Consider the following 17,912-nt stretch of genomic DNA (forward strand, 5'->3'; position numbering starts at 1 on the left):
TGCTCTGGGCTTCCAAAGTTGCTAGTGCATTTCCTTTTATAGGTGGAATAATCTTGCTTTTTTCTTTCCATACACATTAATGCAAACGGAAAAAATGACATTGTATTTAGGACCTGGAAGAAGGTCCAATATAAAATAGAATTTGTAAGGATGACTGCGATCCTGTATTTCTATGTACTGTTAATGGCTGATGCTTGAATGTTGGGCAATTACACGATTCATTTATTAAGTGGGACAAGACAATGTTTGCAGGTGCCTGTGGTATGCCCTCCTGACTCTGAAAGTCAAACTGAACCAGACAGACAGACAAACATGTAAAGTAATATATTTGGTGGCATTTTAAAAAGTATTATGTATCTATGTGTATATATCCAGCTGCTGTTACTGTGAACAGTCTTTTCTCCCTTATGTGCATGAGAATTGCTGTTTTCCTTAATCTTACTGTAACGTTTAAATTTGAATGCTTTTTCTTTCTATTTTCTCCTTTCAGTTGCAAACGAGACAGATGACAAAAATGCATGACCGCTTTTATGATTTGCCAGTAAGTGTTTTTTATTTTAACTGGTTGGTTTCTATATCTAGAAGGTTTCTATATTGAGAAGTCTCTTAACTGAAATAATAACCCCTATTTCAGTACTTAGCTGCTCTTCGTGGGATCTACTAACTCACTGTTTGGGGTTTTTGTGTTGCGGTGGAGGGGCCGCAGGGCCGGCTCCTGTGAGAAGCTGCTGGAAGCTTCCCCGGCTCCAAGCCGGACCCGCCGCTGGCCCAGGCCGAGCCCCTCAGCGACAGCGGTAGCGCCTCCAGGAGAATGGAGTTAAGAGGGGAAACCTGCGGTGAGTCAGGGGATTGGAAAGGGAGAGGAACCCCTCTGCGGGTACTGAGGTCCATGAAGGAGGAGGAGCGGGGGGAAAGGGGATGCCCCCGCAGCCCGTCGTGAGACGGCAGGCTGTCCCCCCCAGCCCCTGGAGGGAAGCGGGGGATCGGAGGCCCCCCAAGATGGCTGGGACTCCATGGAAAAGCCCGCGCTGGAGTGCGTGGGCTCCCGCGTGTGGAGTGCGTGTGACTGAAGGACTGCACCCTGTGGAAGGCACCCACGCTGGAGCAGTTTGTGAGGAACTGCAGCCTGTGGAAAGGACTCACCTTGGAGAAGTTCGTGAAGGGCTGTCTCCCGCGGGAGACACCCCACGGCGGAGCAGGGCCCGAGTGCGGAGTCCTCCTCCCCTGAGGAGGAAGGAGCGGCAGAGACAAGGTGTGGCGAGCTGACCCCAACCCCCATTGCTGGGGGGAGGAGGGAGAGAGAACCGGGAGTGGGGCTGAGCTGGGCAGGAGGGAGGGCTGGGGGGAAGGCATTCTCAGGTTTGGTTTTACTTCTCATTGTCCTTGTTTTGATGTGATTGGTAGTAAATTAAATTTATTTTGTTTTTTCCCCAAGTTGAGCCTGTCTTTTGCCCATGACCATAAGTGGTGAGTGATCCCTCCCAGTCCTTGTCTCAGCCAGCCTTTATATTTTCTCCTCATCCCACCCAGGCTGGGGGGGGGGGGGGGTGAGCGAGCAGCTGCGTGGTGCTTTGTTACGGGATGGGCTCAAACCATGACCTTCACCCATGCATGTTCTGTAATACTTGAAAGTTAGAATGTGACACAGGTGTTCAGTGTGGTAGTATCACTGGAATTGTCAGAAGTGCCTAATTTATTCAGAAGCCATCTGGAAATTTTTGAAAATGTGAAACAGATACTTAAATTTTATGAACTGTAAGTCATGATTTCTGTTCTGCAGAGGTGGGGAGGAGATCTGACTGAAGGATGCTAATTGTACTTTGTCAGTGGAACTAGACTTACAGATGAGGATGGGTTCTCTGAATGACATGCAAGAGGCACCTGGTGACACTTCTAAATAAATGTAAAAAGATCATCCATAGAAATATTTTGGCATTTGAATGTCTACTGGGAAAAGTTGAAATTTCAACAGAAAAGAAGGATAGTTTTTTGATACTAGTCCTTCAGTGATACCTTAAATCTGTAATTTAAGCACTAAGAAACTCAACAATTAATATTGTATTGATTTGGTACTTTGTTTTTTGGTTAGTTCTTCGGCTTAAAATACAGCCACATCAATACATGCTAAGCTATAAGTTAAGTATAATGTGGAGAGGATGTGTTTTATTGAGATGTGAAAACTCCCTGTTCTGTAACCAAATCTTTTTATGGGAAGGATTATGGTCTTGGATTTGGAATGACCTGAAAGCTAGTGCTTATTTCCACTTGGAGCTTTATTTCGGGTTTTCAGGCTTAATCCCAAACTGGTGGTGATGCAAAGGTAAAAAGGTAACAGAGCATCTTTGTTTTCCAGACAGCTGAGAGGCTGGATAGTAGGCCTATGAATTTATTTTGCTTACTCTCTGGTTTTGCAGGGTCTAAATGACAAAACTGCTTATGGAGCACCATTATCGGTGGGCTGACCAGCAACCTCAAGGAAAGGCCAAAGCCAACCATCATCAGTGACCCTAGACCTCCTGAAGAAATCTTAGCACATGAACTACCACCAGTGGAGAGTCCTGAGGCATTGGTGAAAACATCTTTCAGTTCTGACAGATATGAGTTTACTTTGTTTATCTTTGAGAGGATATCTTTTTAAGATTAAGTCTGCAGTGTTGATTTGGTGGGAGAAATCATTACCAAAGGATTCCGCAATGCTGCATATCTGTACTGAACAACAGTGAAAAAAGAGGTCCATAAATAATATTGACTGGACTTGTCCTTTACTTCTCAGACCTCATTAGCCTTCCTAAAAGATGATGAACTAGACAGATATAAAGTCTGCAACTAGTCAAAATGGTCGGCAAAGACAGCTCATTATATGAAGATGTCTTTGAAGGTTGGCACTGTTTAATTAGAAAGCAGTTTAGTGATGAAGACTTGCAGTTTAGGTCAGATGATGTGCTTTATCAATGCAAGAGAGAGCTAACCCTTTTTCTGTTGATGTGATGTCTTGAGAACTGTCTAGTATTAATTGGTTTTACCAAGGAGAAGGATTCTGGCCAGGGGCTTGCAAGCAAGCGATTGCTGCTGTTGTAAAGTGTGATAGATCTATTGCTGGGTTTTCCTCTCTCTTATTTAATCATGTAGATGTACAGTTGTCAGATGTTTCTTGGAGGCATGTTTTCTGAAAATAATTTTCTCAAAGTGAGGTAAAATAGAGAAGCCGTGTGATCTTTGACCAAAATGTGAAAATTGGCATGCCCAGCAAAAGCGAAGTGAGTGGCAGAATTGATTTTTTCCAAGTGTTTTTCGAGCCTTTTTGTTGTTGTTGTTGAAAAACTATGCTCTACTTTTCTTATAGTAAACATACATGTGTGCAAGTATAAAATGGTTTTTGCTTTGGATAAATTTCTCTTGACTACAGTGATTTTGATTATACCTCAGTCTGTCAAACTTATTTCAGTCTTTCTATAATCATTATTTTGAAGGCACTTAAGTTTAAGTCATTATATTAGGTGGTAATTTCAGGTATCTTGTTTATACTGCTTGACATTTAAAAACATGTTACCATAAAGTGAGTTTGTTAGTCTATATAAATGAATCCTGTAATTCCATAGGGCATTCTCATTCTTTAATATTTCCATTGAAATTATTCAGGACAAGTGTTTCAGAACCTGGATCCTCCTTTTATGGTGAGCCGTGGTATTTAATGGCTTTTAAACACTTTGTGTGTCTGATATTTAAAATGTATAATTTCAAGAGATCTAACTCTTTTTCAGCTTTCACTTCTCATAACAAATTCTGGGTATCTGCAATCCTTACGTTGCCATTGTCAAGATAATTTCAACCTTTTTATATGCCAAAATAATGTCACAGCATTTCAAATGGCATGATTTGATTATGTGAGTAGGGGTGACTCTTGGAAGAAGTGAGCTTGTATATAGCATGAAGAGTTTGAAAATGTAATTAAGCAAAATAGTTTTGCTAATGCAGTTTAAATGGCTTTATAAACATTACAGAACCTTTGTATTTCACCAGTATAGCAATTACTGTACAATGTGGCATTTTTGGAGGCTTTTATAGATGGGAATCCAAACAAATTGTTGTTACACAGTAAATTTTAATTGTCTAGTTTCATAAAGAAAGGAAGACCCATGTGTGCTTGAGCTGTGCAGGGGAGTGGAAGATAAGAGAGTACATTGCAATTAACTGTCTAAAGACATGAGAAAATAAAACCACTGTGGTGTTTTTATTCAGTTTGGGATCTTGTTGATATTATAGTGCAAACTGGGGCTTAGGAGGCAGTACCATCTTTTGTATGATGGGCTGCATGTTTGATTCATCAAGGTCTTCTGTGGGTCATGATCTTCAAGTGCTTCCGTGACAGAGTTTGACTGGTGTGTCTGAGGGTAAGTGATTGCCTGGCAAGCATGGGCTTTCCTTGTTTCTTGTTTACTAGACACTAGTGGAAGATCTTGCTACCCTGTTGCCTTTTGGGGAATGAAATGTGCTTTCCAAGTTGTCCAGTTCAGCATGTCTTAATTGGGAATCTGGTGGCTGAATCTCAGGGGGCGTGTGGGGCCACGTTGGGCTTGTATGAACTGATTTTGCAGAGAGAAAAACCAGGTCTTGCTTTTGAATGTGACTGCTACAAACTGTAAAAGGCAGCAACTCCCTTACTAGTTCTGATTCACTGCTGTTAGAGCAGTGTATGGCAAAACTATCCCTTTCATGCATAGCTAAAAAGAGAATGCCTCTCCAGTGTCAAATGAGTCACGCTTGCTTGTGATTGCATATCTTTTTATGTGAATACATATAAGAAGCATGAAATCCCAGCTGCCACCTCTTGTATTACATCTTGTTTTCTACTGTGCAGTACTTATTGTTCTGTAGCTTGGAAAATTAGGAAGAGATCTATATTTGATTTTGTTCAGCTTCTAGATACGAGCTTGAAATGCATTTAAACATGAAAGGAGGAATGTGACTATTTCAATCATTTCAGTTGTACTTTTCCTGCAGTAATAATCCATCTTTAAGATGTAAAGCAAAACCCAAATGAAACCAACCCCCTCTCTATACCCCGCATAATCTCTCATAGAGTGAGATCTCACTCATAAATCTCTCACTCATAAAGTGCATGATCTCTCCCTAATGAAAAAGTGTTCTGATGGGTCTTGATTTTCTTATACAATTATTTTACTATCTCTTTTCGGAAGATACCAAGAACAAGCACAAGATTGGTCTGAACAAGGCTGATTACCTTTCTAAAGAGAGAATTGAAAGAGTTTGTAGTATCATCTTGTTTGCAGTATTGCAGTGGGAGAGCAGTTGTAAGTAATTTTGTGTCTTGACTAGTTATACTACTCCAGTGCTTAAAATATAGATTTAAAATCCATTCTCACTGGCATTTAGTCTATTTGTCTAGTAAAGGCAGGGGAGGCCCCGATTTGAATTACATTTGAAAATACAGTGGAATATGGAGAATGGTGGATTATCCCCTTTTGACAAGGAAAAAAGTATAATTAGACACATAGAAGTGATTAGCTTCTTGGCCCACACTTTATGCAACAAACCCGATATATCCACTATCTTTCTTTGCACAAAATATGCAAGTTCACAATTACAGGAGCTGTGATCACTTTCTTCTTGAAGAGCTGTGCATGGATCAGCATCCATGTTTGTACAATCGTTGGCAGTGGCTCTGGACTGATGCCACTGGGGAATATTAGGTGGTGGGCGTACGGCCAGGGCTGCGTGATCTGGCTATTGGCTGGAGATGTCAGTGATTGCTGACACTGAAGTCTGTAACTCGGAAACTCTCTTCCAGATCTGCTTTTTGATCTGCTTGGTTCCTGTAAAGAGTATTGGTGCTATTGGTCTTGGTAAGAATTAACAGTGGTAATTACTGAGCTCTTCAGGAGACTGTGTAATAACTTTACAGCCTGCTTTAGCTTCTGCGTGCAGCTCCCTGGCAGCCACTACCCAAGCAGGCATTTTGATAATGCTGGGCTGGCACCCAGCAGGGGGAGCAGAGAAACCAGAGACGGGTTTGGGTGCTGTTCTCGAAATACCACCCAGAAGTTTGTGGAAGTGCTTTATATTGGAGGATATGAGAGAAACTGCTGCATTTGTCCCCAGACTGCTGCCTGGAGTGAACCAAGTCACCAGGGTGGCACTGCTCCAGCTGAAAACTTGATGTGTCCAAGATGTCATCATTTCTCCTAGACTTGTTTGGTTTTGATGTATGGGAGAGACGGGGTGTTATTTTGAGTCTGGAGACCTGGGAGATTGCATTGGGGTATATGACTGTGGTGGTGCTTATGGGATGTAATGGCTGTGCTGGATCTTGTGGCAGGAGAGATCCCGTGGTACAAGGTGACTGAGACATCCAGGGAAGAGTGGAGATGCTCATCTGAGACAAAATGTTCAGTGCAACCTCCCATCCTGTTTCAGGGCCTGTGTGACAGCTGAAGTTGGTCCGGAATCATGGAGTAGTCCAGCTGGCTCTATCTAGCATGTGGGACCTTGTGGCAGGAGTGATTCCAAAGTGATCAATCAGGGTAGCAGGCAGCCGAACAGTCAGCAGATGAGGCAAAGAACCTCTATCCTGTACCAGACAAGCCTTACTGGATACCTGTGTAGCTATACTGAACTAGGAAGTGATATATATCATCTGTTACTGAGGCTGTATGTCCTGGGAACCAGAAAGGCAGATTCAGTTCCTTCAAGTCAGAGTGTTTTTTAGCTCAAGGCTTGCATGTGTTCTTAATTGCTGTCACCTTTCAAAATACTTGCAGCTTTTAGCTTGAGACTGGTAACACCCCTGCTTACCTTAATAGCTGCTTTTCCTATGTCAGCTGCAAAGTTCCTTTATCTTTCCAAGGATGGTTTGCTTTGCTTTCCTTATCTGCTTCTGTTCTGCTTTGGAAGTCTTAAATTGTGCTGGGAGCTAATCTTCCTGTATTTCTGGTTCAGTTGTGAGTGATGTAAACTCTTGCTCATGCCAGCTACTGGCCATTTGATCTACAGGATAGAGGTGATACTGCTGTGCTCCAAATGCAAAAACTTCAGTCACAGCACCGCGTGCTGGGAGTCAGCCCATGAGCCTCAGTCGTTGTGGGTCAAGGTGGCATCAGTGGGAATAACGGCTATGAGCCAGCCTTCCCCCTACCTTGCCTGAGTCCTAGCAAGAGCCCATCTCCAGTCACATGGTGAAGAGGGACCTGCAGGACTCCTTTACCACCTCTCACATTTTGACACTCTCTGGGCAGCACCAAAGCTTGGCTGTAGCTACCTAAGCTAGTATGTGAGGTCTGAAAATCAGAGAGGGAGGTGATGCTGTGCAGGAGAGCTGTGACCATGACTGCAGAAGAACAGGAGTTGAGGGCTAGTTGTGGGGTAGAATAAAGCCCGCCTTCGCTCCCAGGTCTCAGTATTTGTTTATTGCCTTTTTTATTTGGATTTTCTTCTTGGTTTTTTAAAGGACACACAAAAATGAGAGATGAATCTCACTTGCCCTAACCTGTTAAAAAAAAAAAAAACAGACAGACATTTTCTCATTGTTTTTTATACCCATCTACTGCAGATTCAGGTCTTGCTAAACATTAAAATGTAAGCAGTCTCTCTGAAAACCACCCTTCTCGACATCTTTCTCAATCCAGACTTGTTATAAGGCACTTTACTTGCATTAAACTTAAATTCATTGATGTTGTATTCAAACCTGTTGCTTCTTCCTGTTATTTATGGGTACTCATTATGAGAAGGGAAAAGTGTTCTGTTCATTAAGGAAATGGCTCCCATATCATTTGTCTCTCTTCTCTCTTCTTTTAATTGTGCCTCCCTTCTAGGTGCATGTCATGCTTTGTGAGAGCTATGCGCTCATTTCTTGGTAGATTGAGATTTATGAGTCTGAGGGGGAATGATCAGAGGAGAAAGATTTATCCCAGTTACTGTTCAAAGGCTGCATTCTGTCTCTTTCTCTCTTTGTGTATATCCACACGGGTCCAGGACGAAGGTGTTTTTTCAGGCAGTTGAAAGAGAAATGGACTTCTCTGTCTTTTGGTTTGGGTTTTTTTTTGGTATCACAGACTTCTTGCTCTTCATAGGATAGATGTATTATTGATGACAAGCAAAGCCAGAGATTCTGTCCCTGTAAATATCAGACACATCAAAAGACCCAAGTTGAGAAATTCAGAGGGACTGTGGGTGTCCTAACAGAGCTGTGCCTCTGAAAGGCAGGGAAGAAATCCATTTCTAAAATGGGAATGAGAGTTTGAGCTGAAGCTCCATGGATAAGCAAAGCCCTGGTAGCAAAGAAGTCCCGCTTTGAGGACTGCCTAATGCCTGTCCTTGACCACAGTTCTCTGCCTGATGTATGTCACCTGAATCTTGTACTATAATAGACTGTGAGCATTTGTTTTGCAGCTGTGCAAGGCTGCCAGTTCTGGCTTTGTAAGCATGCAGATCACCCCCAGTCCTTGACATGGACTACGGTACCCCCACCACACACAGAGGGCGAACATATTTTTAAATCCAGATGTGGTATGCCTCTACAACCACATGAGTCTCAAATATCCGTGTGGCACTCGTGGGTATACAAGGCTGTTCCAGGGGCTGTGCTTAGTTGCTTGGCTTACTGAAGTTGCTAGCCCAGTCTTCCTTGCAGGTTTTCAGAAGAAACTGTATATGGGCAGGGAGTTATATATAGGAAAAGACATGAATTTAAGGATAGCCTTTATTCTGATAAGGAAGTGTTTAATAATGCACTATTTAGTTGTCTCCACCACGAGAGATTAAAAGCCTCTACATACTAATATCAAACTGGGATGCCTTGCAATTCCCGTTGACATAATTTTTAGCATGGTTTCCTAAGGAAAACTGGCTATCCTTTTCTGAAGGAAATTGCTGTATATCTCTCAGTCAGCCTTCCTGTTAACTTCTTAAACATAGCTGAACTTGATCAGTAGCTTAACAGAATGGTAGACATCTCAAAGGTATTTAGTTCCTCTCTGTTTTGTGAAAACTGACAGTAGGATAAAAAAGGGTCCCAGTGAAGGAATGGGTAGGAGAGAGAGAAGCTGACTTCCCAGAGTTGCTGTCTGGCTGACCAGTGCTAACATACTCTCTAGCTAATCGGCACATCTGTAGCTGTGAACGGGGTGACATATGTGACCACACAAGCAGGCAGGGCAATATTTGGAGGAAAAGCCCAAGGAGAACAGAGCAGCAGGAGACACAGCAGGTCACAGAATGTGTTGCTATGGGGAAGGTAGGAAAGATGTAAAGCACAAGCGCATAAGAACCAGTCACAGCTTGTGCTGCAGCTTTGAGTACTCTAAGTGATGCTAATGAAAGGTATTCTTGTCACTACTGTTATGCTATAAATCGTGTCTAATCACCCTGGTGGAGTGGACCACATATCTTATTCGGGTAGATTAAGTGAATTCTATGCCATGACACCCTCGCCTCTTGCCATGGGGTGACGTGGTCTTTCTGTGCACACGCAGAGGTCAAGGGTTTCCTGATGTGAACTGACTGTCATGGCGTGTCACCTAATGGGGAGGAGCAGCTGGGTGTTCAGGCAAAATAGAACTGGAAAGGGGCTGGTGGCCACCTGGCCTATTCCTCCAGCCTGCAGCCTGCCCTTGAAGGGCACTTGGGGGGAGGGGAGGGGAATGTGGGCTCTGGAAGAGATTTATTGTCCTGGCAGTCTGTGCATGTCCTGTGGGCCATAAGTTGCTCATCCTGTTATTGAATTAAGACTGTCACGGTGTATATTTCATTCCCAATGAGAAAATAGGATAGTGGCTTTCTTACTCTTGGCAGTCAGAGAGAGTGTGATGAGCTGAGCGAAGTGTCTTTGACTGATGAATTGCTGAAGCTTTGAGTTCTTTAATTTGTATAAGCAAGAAGTATTAAAAAGGTACTCAGAGGAAATTCCTATACAGTTTCATCTGCTTTTAAATGGCTGGCTGATGGCAATGAAGTTAAGTGGTACATTATACTGTGATGCTTTCCTAAAGGATGTGGTAAAACATTCTCCAGATCCAGTCTAGTCAGGGACAGATTTGGTTTGGTTTTAAGACCACAAAACCTGCAAGTAAGAGTTGAGGAATATTTTGAACTGAATAACAACAATAGCAATCATGAAATTACCCAAAATAACCTTAAGGCTGATGGATAAGAGCTTAATCTTTGCTAATGTCCTGCGTTTCTTCTTAATGTGAAGAGCTTTGAAGGAGGAGGAAGAAGGGATACTTAGCTCCATTTAATTGAGTATGACAATTAAATGATCTGGAGAGAAAACTGTGTTCTGTCTTGGGAAGACACTAGCCGTTTATGCATTGAAATACAAATTTGAGATTTGTTTTTTTCATGAAACCCAAGAGAGAATCTATGCTAAACATTTACCTGGGACACATTGGAAATCCTCATACCTGTTGCAGGTGTCACGCATCCAATGGATTGAATTGTTGATTCCCATGGGAATGCTATGAATACCAGGCTATAGGTTGCTTGGAGTGCCCTGTTTGCACCCCCTGCTCTGTGTATCTCTCTTTTGACCCTGTGCTTTCTGATGAAGGTTTTGTCTGGTTTGCCTCTCCATGCAGAATGATTTTTGGTAACTGCTGTATTTTGCTGGAAATTCTTTTGCCAGAAATTCTCAGCCCAGCCTACCAGTGGCTTTGCAGATAGATAGCAACATCTAGGTAAGTAAAGCTGCTGTGAACTGTCAACACCCTTTACCCACCTAACTTGCTAATGGCTGTTCTTTATCTGGTTTTTGCATGTTAAGCTGCCAGCTGGCAATTTCTAGAAAGTCTTTTGTCATAGAAAGGTCTCATTTGGAAATTATCACACTACCCATCTGAGTACTCAGCACTTGCTGATGTCAGAGCCACTGTGTCTGTAGTTTGCAGATTGGGACATTTATTTTTAGTTCTAATAATTTTTGAATCTGAATCTGCTGAAGTGTTCACAGCAAGACTGCTAAAACTATCATGTGTTACTTGGTTTCCACGTGAACTTTATAAATTGATCTAAACTTTATGAATTGACTCAGGTTGTTTTGAAACCAGGCCTATAGTTTAAATTTGCTGTCAGTGCTGCTCTTACTCTGGCAAGAAGCAATCTTGTATCTTCTTTTGGTGGAAAGGCTTTCATTCTAAGGTGTGGAAATTGACGCAGGAATGTGGGCTTTGGGTCCCCATTTTTGCCCAGGGCTTCCTTCTGCTATGTATGTACCTTTGATCTGTCTCTTCTTTCATGTGAGCACTTGCAGTTCCTTGTCAGAGCAAATTTTCTCTCAGCTCAGCTGAGAAAGGGCTAGACCTGAAGTTCTGTTTCTTTTAAATGTGAGCTACTGAAGAGCGTTTATCGTAAAAAGGAAAACTATCAGAAGCTTTTCCTTCCTCTTAAATGATGTGCGCAAGCAGCATTTAGATCAGTGTGAGCATCTGTAGTTGCAGTTTCTAAAATGAAGGTAACATTTCTCTTTCCAGTACTTAGAACCTCAAGATTGACTTTTGTCATACGATTGGTAGCATATTTCCATACATTCTGTATGGTATGTCTAAATATTTTGATGGTTTTAATATTTTGTAGCAGCTGTGGAAACTGGTTTGCTGCTAGGTGACTGTAAAAGTGAGATTTGGTAAATAATTATTAGAAATCTTATACTAACACTATGATTGAAACAATAGACAAAAGTATAGCCAAGCAATTAACTAGTAGAGGTAGTTATGAGTTTTGCAGTTCTTTGCTGTTACGACTAGATGTTCCTGTACGCTAGATGAGAACAATGTTGAAACTGACCACATGTGATTGAAGCTGCGTTAAGCTTCAAGATCAAAGAACAAGGACAAGAATAAAGACTTTAAGGACAGCCAACAAGAACTTCAAATGGGTCGGTGGTCACAAAAGCAGCCCTTCGACTCAAATGGATCCTTCATTGTGCATGATTGGATGTAGGCAGTACTAAGATAATCAGTTGCAATTATTTTTATGTATATGTATACTAATCTGATTAATATGCAATTAGTTATTCTATATAACCTGTTAGTGCTAAAGCTGTGGCATGCACACTAGATGGAACTATCCCCCGTGCATCCAGTGCTGCAATAAAGAATGCCTGCTTTCTAAAACTCCAAAACGAGTCTTAGAGAGTTTCTTCAACGGGCTTTTCGGTATCATAATTGTCACCAATAATATCTGCTCCTGAATCAAAAAGATGCTTGTTATCCTACCGGCTGCTTGTAGCAGTTACAATTAAGTCTGCCCTAATTCCAAACAGCATTATTCATAATAAAATAATACTCAGATTAATTCTGAAGATGTTGGGAAAATTGGATTCCTCTTATGGCACTGTACCTCCTTGTGAGGGTTTCTTCGCTTCCTAGTTTTAAAGTTGCTCATAATATAATTATCTGCAATGTCTGCAGTACTTGAGTAAAAGAATTACAGAGTGCAGTAGTGTAAATGGAGTGGGCCAAATTTGGTGTAAATTGGCATAAAACTCAGTTGACTTCTGTGGAATTATACTGATTTACTGCAGCTGAGTGTGTGGCTTGGTATTTCAAAACAGTGCTGGTGCACTGAAATGTGCATATTTGTTGATGAATGTTACAAATCCGATAAACTTGGCAGTGTTTTAGCTGAATCATGACTGATGCTGTTGAATAATATGTTAATCAAAGTGGCCTGGGCTAGATACAGCAAATTCCCATCTGAGGAATGCCCACTGGCTTTCACAAAAACTCCGTGAAGCTTACAGACTTCGAATCAGTATGGCCTTTAACAGTTTACCTTTTTTCTCCACTGCTTTAATGCTGATTCTAATGTAGCCAAGGCACTTTCTGAGCACCTGAGGATGATGTTGGCAAGCCATGACCTCACATGTAGGTTTTCTTTGTGTTGCTTGGGCTTTACATGTTTGCTCATTGCATTGGTTCTCAGAAAAAAAAATGTACTTAGTGCTTTTTTGCTTTATAATTCTTTATAGAATATAAATAATTGTGTTATCCTGACATATCAGTTCTTCTGCTAGCAAAACTGTCTTAACTTCTTACAAAAATTGCTGGCTGGTATCAACAGAATACAGGCTCCTTAGTTTTGCGCTGCAGCAGAATATCAGCCATATTGCTCTCTTTTTTTCAAACTAATTTCATTTTTTTCTGAATTGAAGTGAGGTTAAACTCAGACTTGTCATCTTCTATATGTCATTCTTTTTGAAGCAGTTGTACATTAATTAATGAAAATTTTATAATAGCACAAATTAATTCAATGTATTTTACACAGATCGATTTCTGCCCCTGTCCCCCGTCCTCCAGCATGGCTGTGTTATGGCTTATACAACTATGGTTTATGCTGTTTAACATTAATGACCTGGATGATGGGGCACAGTGCACCCTGTGGTTGGTAGACCAGGTGGGTGTGCTGCCATCCAGAGGGACCTCCACAGGCTGGAGAACTGGGCTGACAGGAACCTCATGCAGCTCAGCAAGGGGAAGCACAAAGTCCTGCACCATGGCGGGGAAAAACCCCATGCACCAGTATGTGCTGGGGGCTGACTGACTGGAAAGCATCTTTTCTGAGAAGAAGCTTGGGGTCCTGGTGGACAACAACTTAGATCATGAGCCAGAAAAGTGACCTTGCAGCAAAGGCGGTGGCCAACAGCATCCTGGGTGGCATTAGGAAGAGCGTCACCAGCAGGTCCCTCTTCCCCTCTGCTCAGCACTGGTGAGGCCACATGTGGAGTGCTACTGGAAAAAGTCCAGCAAAGGACCATGAAGAAGATGAAGAGACTGGAGCATCTGACATAGAAGGGGAGGCCAGGAGAGCTGGGACTGTTCAGCCTGGAGGAGAGAAGGCTTGGGGGAAGCTTATCAATATAAATACCTGATGGAAGGGAGCACACAAGATGGGGCCAGACTCTTCTCAGTAGTGCCCAGTGACAGGACAAGAGGCAGAGGGCAAAAAAGGAAATACAGGAAATACCATTCAAACATAAGAAAAAGCTCTTTTTTTTTTTTTTAAATAAAAGGTTTTGGGGTTGGGGGTTTTTTTGTTTGTTTGTTTTGGGTTTTTTTTTACTGTGAGGGGTAGTCAGACACTGGCAGAGGTTGTCCAGAGAGGTTGTGGAGTTTCCATCCTTGGAGATATTCAGAACATGATGGGACAGAGTCCTGGGCAAGATGCTGTAGCTGACACTGCTTTGAGCAAGGGGGTTGGACTAGATGATCTCCAGAGGCCCCCCTCCAGCCTCAGCATTTCTGTGATTCTGTAGTGGGAACAGCGAAGCTGAATTATCAGCCTGTGAGTAAAATCCTAGTGTCTGATCTGCATTCCAGATCTGTTGTCTGCATTGCAGATTTTTGTTGCATCATCTGCACACATCTGCTGCATGGAACTCCCTCTAACATCGGTATGAAGTAGAGGTCTGCAGTGCAGATTGACAGCTGGGATTTTTCTCCAGAGTGTTTCCCCATCTGTTTGAGACAAACCAGGATAACATATTTTAACTTTTTTCCTCTGTAAACCGAGTGTTTTGTGAGTTGAGTCCTCCATAGAGAAGTTTATTAAAAGGCAAGCTACATCTCCCAGTCATCGAAAGAAAGTGGCACTGAGTTCACAGCTCAGATGATGGGAAAGAAGAAACTCATGTAACGAGATACTCATACAGGTCCTCAAATGTAATTTAAATTTGTCTGAACAAGTTTCCTCTAAGAAGGGAGGGGAAGTGCAAATAACAGAGACAACTTCCGTAAAGAAGTAGTGAAAACTTTTTTATCAGTTCATTGTGAGCTGGGTAATGGTCTTAGTGAGATTATCTGTAGCCTTAGAAAACATTAGTTCATTTCCAGGGTCAGCCAAATGCTTTCATCTGTTTTGAATTGAAGCCTGGTAACAGAGGTTACTGCTTGTTGCTTCTGCAGAAGCATTTCTGAGGGTCCTGCTGACCTTTCTCTAGGTCTTAAAAAATATTGCTTAAATATTGATCTTTGCAGAGATACTAGACTAAGGTGTCATCTATTTTCAACCAGTACTCTCTACTAATGTTGATTTCAACAGAGAACTTCGCCTACATGAGAAATTTTCTAGTGTATTTCCTCCAGCACTGAGATAAGATGAAGTGATAGGAAAGCAAATAAGCCCGTTCTCTCATTAATCTTTCAATTGCTGAATCTGTGTGTCTCTTGATGTGCAAAACGTGATTATACTTTTCTTTTGTCTTGTCAAAGGTAGTCATCTTAATGACACTTCTCTGTCCGCAGACACTTTATTGGGAACTATCTGTTAAATACTTTCAGTAGCTGGCTTCTAAAATTCTCTATTTTTGTTTGGTTTTGTTGGCCCAGGCATGGCCTCAGATGTGAGACCAGGTTCTCTGCCAGTTTTATCCATGCAGTTTTATCAGAGTACCTGCCTTTAGCAGGGCTGTACCAGTATATGCCTAAGGCAACTAAGATGTCACAAGCTGAATGGCATTAGCTAATTGAATGCAATTCAGATGGAGAGCAAGGTAATCAATCAACCAGTTCTCTGTTCTCTTCCGAGTGTCTTCATACTTCTGTGGGAATTTTAAGGAATCTGGTGATAGAAACAAAGCACCAAAAGCTAACTTGACTCAAAATTTCAGATGGGTAGCATGAACAGCGGCCATCTGTGTCTTTTTTTCGAACAGGAGATACTTTCTGGGGAGAAGGTGAAAGAAACAGACTTGCTATGTGACCACATTGAGATAAACACTGGCTTTGTTGAACTGTGAGACAAAATGCTGGCTTTTAAGGGCCAGGTATGTGCAACTTTCAGAGTAAGTCCCCATGGCTGTAGCTCTGGCTAGACAACTGCATCCATGTTCATGCTGTTTGACATCACCAGTACAGAAAGGCTGAGTGCTGCGAGGGATACTTGCTATTCCACAGCACCTGACTATGGTCTGCCTAGTCTTGGCGAGCATTTGTGCCGTACTTGATTTCTCTGTAACCATGTGGACCCCAGGGCCACCTCACTGTTACCTTTGTAAGTGGCTCTGCCCTGTGTCCTCCTTGGCTGTTCTCTAGTGATCATGGAGGGATTACTGTTCAGTGGGATGTTACTAGCAAGACAGGAAAGGCAGGAGGGGTTCAGCTGTTTTGTGAGGGACAGCCAGAGCTGCAGGTAAGAGAGCTGAGGTGACCCGCGGTGAACTCCTTGTGGTCGTGGATAGCCAGCTGGTTCACATGCAGGGGTCTAGTTCCTGTGCCAGTTTTATGTTGTGTGTGGGATTCTGTATGGGTTTTTTTGTTTGTTTTGGGGTTTAGTTTTTTTTTTCCGATTCTTACTGAACCAAGGCCTGTCACCTCAGGCTGTTTCTGGCAGAGTGGCACCAGCATCCCTTGGTAGGACTGGATTTGCAGGACTGGCCTGTGGGCTAAATGAGCTGGCAGAAAGTCTGGAGTAGTGCCAGGTCTGGGACAAGCTGCCCAGTCCAGAAGGAGAGGGTGGTGGTCATCATCCTCTGTCTGCACCAAATCATTACCTTGTGGCCTTCCTCACTTGGCACCAGCCTGTTCAATGTCAGCATTGGAGTGTGTGGGTGTGTGAAACTACAGCCATCTGGCTTGTCCGCGACTTAGCAATGAAACTTGCTTTTTTTTTTGCGACATAACAGTCGCTTTCTGACAGAAGGCCATACTTGGCTGGGCTGGGAATCATAGAATCATAGAATCGTTTGAAAAGACCTTCAAGATCATCAAGTCCAACCATCAGCCATGCCCACTGAACCATGTCCTGAAGTGTCCCGTCCATGGCTTTTTGAATACCTCCAGGGATGGTGACTCAGCCACTTCCCTGGGCAGCCTATTCCAATGTTTGACAACCCTCTCAGTAAAAAAAATTTTTCCGAACATTTAACCTAAATCTCCCTTGCCTCAACTTGAGGCTGTGAAATGTGTTCATCTGATTCGTGTCAATATAAACAATGCTAGGGCCGCATAATAAAATGTGACCCTCACTGTAACCATTTTGTCGGTCCTTGTATAACCACAGGCCGGGAGGAAACAGATGATATGTATATAGTTCTTGTTTGCCAGCCCAAAACTGGTTTTGTTGTTAACTGCGCAGTGTTAAACAAGAGATCCTAGGGGAGAACTGAGGCACTTATCATAGTATTAAGCGAGGTTACGAACGGGTTGATCTTTAGTATGTATGAATAGAGGGTGTATTGAAGTGGCAGTGTGTAAGCAATTTGTTATATGCATTTGTTGGGGGGGAGGTGTCTGTTGCGAACTTGCTTGGGTTTTGATGGCCACAGCTGGTGCTGTGCAGGGTGTCGCCTGTTGCACAGGATGTCTGCTGTCGTGCCCGAGCAGTGAGGAGCTTGGTCGGAGATACATTGTACAGAAGACCCCTCAGCCAATGAGGAGAGTTCGAGAAGTTTCTAGGAGAACTGAAGACCCCTCAGCCAATGCGGAGAGTTTGAGAAGTTTCTAGGAGAACTGAAGACCCCTCAGCCAATGAGGAGAGTTCAAGAAGTTTCTAGGAGAACTGAAGACCCCTCAGCCAATGAGGAGAGTTTGAGAAGTTTCTAGGAGAACTACTGCACCTGCACAACCAGGAGGTGGAGAGTCTTTTGGAAGGACACGCCTAGTATGAATATGTAACTAATGTTAGACTATAAAAGAAGCTGAGTTGTTTTTCACAGTGTGCGTCTTGGTAGAGCAGAGATTCCTGACGCACCTAGCGCTGTTTGCTTGCCTTTATTCATTTAATAAATTGTAAACTTTGATTGGAATCCTGTTTGAGACTAAATTCATTTATCACAAGGCCATTTCCTCTTGTCCTATCTCCAGCCATGTGACAGAAGAGACCAACACTCACCTCACTACAATGTCCACAGGTTCCCTGTTGTGTAGCATCTACTGGAGGATAGTGTCCATTTGTGTGGCACT

At 42.6% G+C, this 17,912-nt stretch overlaps 1 long non-coding RNA gene across 1 annotated transcript; it reads left to right on the forward strand.

The window, feature by feature from the left end:
• The first annotated feature begins 4,238 nt into the window (after window positions 1-4,238).
• LOC115334563 lies at window positions 4,239-17,397 on the forward strand. The gene is made up of 3 exons (XR_003921155.2): window positions 4,239-4,250; window positions 10,005-10,010; window positions 17,206-17,397. It is a non-coding gene; the product is annotated as an uncharacterized LOC115334563 (long non-coding RNA).
• Window positions 17,398-17,912: the final 515 nt, after the last annotated feature.

Source organism: Aquila chrysaetos, chromosome 23, assembly GCF_900496995.4.
Source record: "Aquila chrysaetos chrysaetos chromosome 23, bAquChr1.4, whole genome shotgun sequence".
In the NCBI taxonomy this organism is placed as follows: Eukaryota; Metazoa; Chordata; class Aves; order Accipitriformes; family Accipitridae; genus Aquila; species Aquila chrysaetos.